The 6,836-nt window shown below is 45.1% G+C and overlaps 1 protein-coding gene across 1 annotated transcript in view; it reads left to right on the plus strand.

The window, feature by feature from the left end:
- BSN (bassoon presynaptic cytomatrix protein) overlaps nt 1-6,836 on the plus strand; it is a 608,147-nt gene that overhangs the window by 389,235 nt on the left and 212,076 nt on the right. The window lies entirely within an intron of this gene.

The raw sequence follows: 6,836 nt of genomic DNA on the forward strand, positions 1-6,836 counted from the left end.
TAAAGTAGTTCTTCCTAATATCTAACCTTAACCTATCCTCCCTCAGCTTGTGGCCATTGTTCCTGGTGACTCCAAGGGGGGCCCTGGTGAACAGACTTTCCCGGAGTCCCTGCTGGTGGCCCTCCACCCTCTGGGTGCACCCCTGGAGCCAGTTTGCCACTCACGTGACTGTGCATTCGTCAATGCCGAGTCCCTCAGCTTGCCCACTAGAATTGGGTGGGACACTGTGTCGAAGGCCTTCTGGAAGTCCAAGAAGATGACATTGACATCCTCCTTCACATCTAAGTTCTTTGTTACCTGGTCATAGAAAGAGACCAAGTTAGTCAGGCAGGATTGGCCTGACTAACCCCTGGGGATCTTTAAGAGGAGGCTGGACGTTTACCTGGCTGGGGTCATTGGAGCCCAGTTTTCTCTCCTGCCCAGGGCAGGGGGATGGACTAGAAGATCTACAAGGTCCCTTCCAACCCTGCATCTCTGAATATCTTCCACTTGCTTTGCTTTCACCTCTGGATTCTTAAATAGCATTGCCACTCCAGCCACTTTGTTTTCATTTGTTCCTGTCCACCAGGATAGTCCACCTTTTCTCAAAACACTTACAGTCCCTCTCCCCCAGTATACCATATTCTTGAAGGCAGATTATGTCTGTTCTTAGTTGTTTCAACATTGGTCTGATCTGTTCCCATCTTTTCATTAATAGTTGCTATAATCAGTGCCATTTTGCTTGTTTGAAATGAGTGCACCTGTCCTTTTAAGGCTCATTGGAGTTGTTGCTCACCATGGTTGACTCCGCCTCTTCCCCCTACTCTCGTGCCTGTAGCTTCTGCAAGCTGCTGGATTGCCTTTGCATTCAGAAAAGCTTCCATTTTCCCACATTCACACCATTTCCCGCCTCCCGGTCTCCAATCTGGGCTGGGGTCCAGGGGCACTAATGATGGAAAACTGTTCTCCTGTTCTGTCTCTGACTCAGTTCCTTTGCTACAAGGTTTTGTTTTCCTGATTTTTCTTGCCCTCTGTTTCCTTCTTTTTCCTTCCTTGACTCCTGGGCTCTTTTGCTTGCTCCACCTCCATTTCCTCTGTTTTTTTATTTTCTTCTTTTTCCCCTTCCCCACCTACATGTCTGTGAAATCTGCCGCTTCCCCCTCCCCTTTTTCTTTTCCTGTTTCTTCTTGTACCACCTCAGTCACAGAGATGACACTCCCCTCTTTCCCCATTCCTCCCTCCTGTGGAGTCTTCTCCACTGTTCCTATCACTGTCTCAGTCCCCTCTTCTCCACCACTTTCCCTTTCTGATTCTTGCTGTTCCCCAGGGGATCTGACTTTGCTTCCATATGCTTCAGGACACCTGCAGTATAAGTGACCCTCCCCCCTCCCCCAGCTAGTGCATTTTAAGGACTCTCAGCACTCTACTGCTCTATGCCCCATCCCTTCACACTGGAAATACATCATTAAGGGCCATTTTGTGGATAGATGCCCCTCCTTTCTGCATTTGCTGCATTTTTTGATTGCCCAAAATAATTTATGAACCCTCGGTGTGCTCTCATCTGGATCATAAATGAGAAGTTCACTACTCCACCTGGATTCCTCACATCCACTTTTAACACTACACACACCTACCATGCCCCCATCCAAATGCCGTATCTCTCATGTACTTTATCCACCCACACTACCCTTTAGCAGTACATTTGCATCCACCTTCTTATGCTATCCTCATGAATTAAATCTGAATACATTCAAACTAGAATCACTCTTTCTCTTGATATTTCACTTGCTGTGAATCTTATCCCTCTTAATTCTTCTCTCCCACTTTCCTTTGCATATTTCTTCCAAAGTTTTCATAGCCTTCTCCACTCTAAAATGTGCCTTCTGGTTTTGGTGTGCAGTCAGGGTGTTTATGCTCCACCTGCACCCTGAAAATTCCAAACTATCTTATCCAGAAAGTCATATCTGCTCATCTCCAATCTTGTCTCTCTCTCATTACTGACTGCTGTTGCTCTTACCAACAACCTTCGATCACTACTGAAGCCTCTTGTTTCATTTTCTGTGTCTTCTCACTGTGCCAGTCCCAATTGGCCAGTGTTTCATTGTCCCTCTGCCCTTCTTTGTCTCTTGCTCAAAGTGCCTTCACCTGCTGCATATATACTGTCTCCTGCATTCCTCCTCTCCTGTCCTCTCTCTGTGGTCACTCTGTCTCTGCTGCTGCAGCCATCATCACTGCTACTGTCTTTGCCTTTTGTTTTCATCTCACCACTTTTGTCCATTTTCTGTTTGTCTCTGTTACTTCTGTTCCATTCTTCATTTCTCCTCCCTGCTGGTTGCCACTACTGCCATTGTTTGAGCTTTGGTTTTCTTCCACCACTGCTTACACCACCCATATCCTGTTGGCCTCTTTCTGTACCTTTAACACATTAATCAAGATTTCAGTGCAGATAGGAACCTACCACAAGAATAATTTAATGCAGCCTATCTAAAGACATATAGTAAACCTATTAAGTGAAGTCACCCTCACTGCTGGCACTTTTTCAAGTCATGGTGAGTCACAACATTGCTCTCTCTGGCACCTCCTGTCTCAGCCTGGCACATATGGTTAGGGTGGCCTCGCTTTCTGTGGGGTGAAGCTGTACCAAGTCACCCTGCTCTTCATCTGCACATAAACTTTTGGAGCATTCCAGGACGTGTGACAATTCCACCCTGTTCCATTCATGAGTGGGGGCTAATTAGCACATGGATCCTTTTCTTCCTTTTCCCTCCGTGACTCCTGGACACAAACATGGATCAGACTCAGCTGCCCCAGGGAAAGCTGCCAAGGTGAGAACAAGACCATCAACCACCTCCTGTGGCTCTGCCCCTATGCCAAGGGAGTGTGGGAAAAGGTAAGTCGTCTCTTTGAGGAAGTGACAGGAGTCAGTCTGATGACAAGGGAGGCAGCGCTGCACAGACATCTGACTAAACATCAGGGGTCCCAGACAACCCGCTTCAACCAGTTTGTGTCCTGTATCAGGAACACCCTGTAGCAATGCAGGAATCTACTGTTACACAGACACACTGAGCTCAAGGAAACAGACTGTTAAAACGTTTGTGAGCGAACTCCAGTCCTACTACCGGAAATCAGTGGGAGAGGACAGAGAAGACACAGCCAACTTCACCTGGAAAAGCAACACTTGGTGCAGGTTGTTCAAAGACCCCCTCTGTAGGGGAAGTGGCCAGGGAGAACAAAGAGAACAGCAACACAACTGGACCTGGAGACAGTGAGAAGGACTACAACAGGATCAGCAGCTGCAGAAGTGACAGCGACATTGCCAGCAACAAGGAGAGTGAATGAACTGAGAATGTAAACCCCAAATTGGGGCTTGGACTAAGGAACTGCAGTTGGGTGAGGGAAGGGCAGCGGATGGGGAATGGGGGAGCGGGTGCGTTTATTGTAACGGGTGTGAAGGTTTCTTAATGCAGTTTAAGGTATGTGATGGAAAGTTTATGGTAGAGGAGATACAGATAGATAGATATAACTTTATATATATATAGAAATATATTTTTCCAAAAAGAAAAATTGTGTACTTTACTTGGCAGAGAGTAAGCAAGGAGCAAGTAGTTTACTTGGCAAGGAGCTATTCTTTTAGTTGATCTAGTATAGCTATAGGGTGAGGTCTGTTCTTTGTATTCCAGACAGGCTGTCTCTTGTGGGTTTCCTGAAATACGGAAAATTCTGTGGCACAATTTTGGGATAATAGGGGACTGTGTTCTTGTCTTCCCTGTGGCTTCTTCCTTAGCCGTTTTTTTGCTAGGAGCAAACAAGTCTAGAAGGCATCATCCAGACATAAAAAAATGTTTATACTACATTGACAAAGCTTTGCTTTGTTTATGAAATACCTATGTTAAAACTTGCCGCAGTTTCAGAAAAGGTAACATGCATCAATTCTGGATTAATTAAGTCTGTGGTTACCATAAGCAGATTGCTACAGCCATGTATAATTTCAAGGTTATTGTTTTCAAATTTACTCCACTTCCACTGTGTTCAGAGGAAACAGGGTCTGACAGTAAGAGGAGGGGGAAGGGGCTGCCAGGGGAAAAAGTTGGGGTAAAGTAGAGAGCAAAGGGCTACCTGATTCCCCCATATTTATTTTCCCTGCTGTAACAGTGAGAGGAAGACACATTCAAGGCAAACCTCTAATAATTAGATTCTATACCTGGAAAATTGTAAGTTTATAAATTGTCCATATATAGAATCTAATTATTACAGGATTGTCTTATAATCAAGTTATCTTCTATTTGAGTAAATATGGTAATAGAGCTATCAACTTAATGTGTTTCCTCTCAAGGAGCACAGTTGCTTTGTGAATCAATCTTTTGTCCTAAAATAATACCAAATCCAAAATGTTATCAAAAGAAATGCAACAGGTAGTAGATAGTCTGAGTTGGCTGTAAAAACTGCCTAGTGCTGAGGCTTGCAGAGTTGGCCTTCACATGGGAGTCATTGACAGGCACTGCCGATACATGAACATACTGTTGGGAAGAAGGCAGAGCTGAGTTCTCATTCTCATTTGACCACTCCCTCACTGTGTAACCTTGGGCTATTGCTTCCTGAGCTATAGAACAGCAACTGGTAAAGATTAATTACTTAATGGTCAGATGCAGAAAATGCACAAGCAATTATGTTTGGACAAAAATCCTCTGAGGAAAATTGCAAAGATGTAGGACATTTATACATACATGTGCTTCAGGAGGTAGGGGGGAGGCACTTTAATTAGACCGGCTCTTTGAGTGTTATGTGTATTAAAGTGTTATGTGTATCAGGGTCCCCACGCTGAAAAAAGGCAGCAGGGATGCTGATATATGTGACACTGGAGTCTGCTGCCACATAGTAATCACCACATGCCTGCAGACTTGATTAATCAAGTCTGCTCTGATGCACTGTAATTACTGTGTGTAGGAGCACCCTTGATGCATGTGTATAGGCACCCAAAGATAGTGAACTTTTTAGAGGCTTTTACGAATATAGCTAGGTTGGTTGGAGAGAACATAATGGAGTTACCTGCCGGTTAGCCTCACCTTTAGTTTGTATTAATAAAGTCTAACCCCTCCTTGAAAACTGCCTGGCGTCTTTGCTGAACCCACAAATAACACAACAATGATTCCTTCACATGAGGACTAAAGCACAGAAATAAACTTTGAGTATTTCCTCAGCTTCTTGAATGTCCTCTTGGCAACAGTTCAGATTCGTGTCTCTTAATAACAGAAGGCATAAATGAAATCTCTTACTGGCTCCAGTTTGACTGGGCATCGTTTTCTTACATTTGCCTTATCTTGTTTTTAGTCTCAGGGGCCTATGCTGCAGCATCATGAAGAGGCTCCTGTTATTCCTTGAAGTCTTTTCATTTCAAATCATGTCACTGCTTCAGCTAGTTACAAGAGATAAGAACGAAGACAGGGATAAAATGAATTTGTTGATTATTTGCTACCAATATTTGCAAGGTTAAAAAATATGCTTTCTGGTTTCAACAGCTCAGCTGTGCATCTCTGATGATCCGGGCTCAGAATATAGTTTATGTCTTAAAATATGTTTAAATAACTTGTCCTTTTCTCCTTTTGAGGCCATCACAGAGAAGCACACATTTTGCACAGTTCAATTCTATTGGTAACCTCTTGCTAAGAATGGAACAAGATAGTCAGATGGAATTGGCAGAGCTCCCTGGCATCTCTGGATTGCAGATAAATTATTTAGGGTCAAGAGATTCAGCTAAATCAGTAGAATAAAAATATAGTAAGGAAAAGAAACATCAGCTAATACTCAGAGAACAGCTTCTTGAGAATAAAATGGATTATCTTAGTGGTGCTCAACCTCCATCCCTTGGGACTGTATAACCAAGACCATGGGACTCCCCACAGGTCAGGACATTTAGGGCGCAGAAATTTGGTGGCAGGGGAGCAGTGACAGTATTAATTTCTGGGGCTTCCAGAGCCATGACAGTTAACACTGCCATTGATCCTCTCCCACCAAATGTCTAGACCCATGGGGAGCCCCACAGGCAAAATGACATGGTACACATGCTTGATTACACCAGCGCATAGGGTCAGTTCATGACCTGATCCAGCATTCAGGGCCAGAAGATTGAGCACCACTGGATTAGCCTATGAAATAGTACCCTAAGAAAAGAGATGAGCGTGACATGCTAGGACATGGGTGGCTGAGTCTGGAGCCACTTAAGGAGTCAAGGTGCTGATGAGGGTCAGGACGGGTAAACAAAATCTGAGGACAAGCCAGGTCAGGAAGCCAGGAGTTAAATCTGAGAGCGGGGCCTAGGAATGAGCCACATCAGGAAGCCAGGAGAGCAAGCAGAAGATGGAGTGATGGAGAAAACCGGGAGGTCAAGCAGAGAACAAAGACAGGGAGCAAGGAATAGCAAAGCAGTCTTGGGTTAGACTGAGCCCTATTGCCCTGACACTTCCTGTTTTTGCCCAGGGGTTTATATGGAGGAAATGTCAGGTCAAGTGACTTCAGCCGACTACCTTGGTGACAGGACAGAGGGTTAGGCCCTGCTGGAGGAAGGGCTGGATTAGTGACTGTAGTGGCCAGTCTGAGGCCCCAGGTTTGAAGCCACAGCCTGACCCCCACTCCCCCGCCCTTAGTGGTGGCCCCTGGGTCTCACTGGCTCTGGTTTCTCTGGGTGGCCCCTATGGGTTTTTTCTAGTCAGTTGGGGGTGTGGACATTTTCTGCTGTTTCCCAGGTGCTGTTTTAGGGCCCATGTCCCTCCCAGTCTAACAAGTAGTGCACTTCCACCATCTCTACTTTGAACCTACCTTCTCATGAACTAGGTACTCCTTCTGTCCCTGGATTGTTATGG

Source organism: Gavialis gangeticus, unplaced genomic scaffold (genome assembly GCF_001723915.1).
Source record: "Gavialis gangeticus isolate Ggan-Ray unplaced genomic scaffold, GavGan_comp1, whole genome shotgun sequence".
Classification (NCBI taxonomy): domain Eukaryota; kingdom Metazoa; phylum Chordata; order Crocodylia; family Gavialidae; genus Gavialis; species Gavialis gangeticus.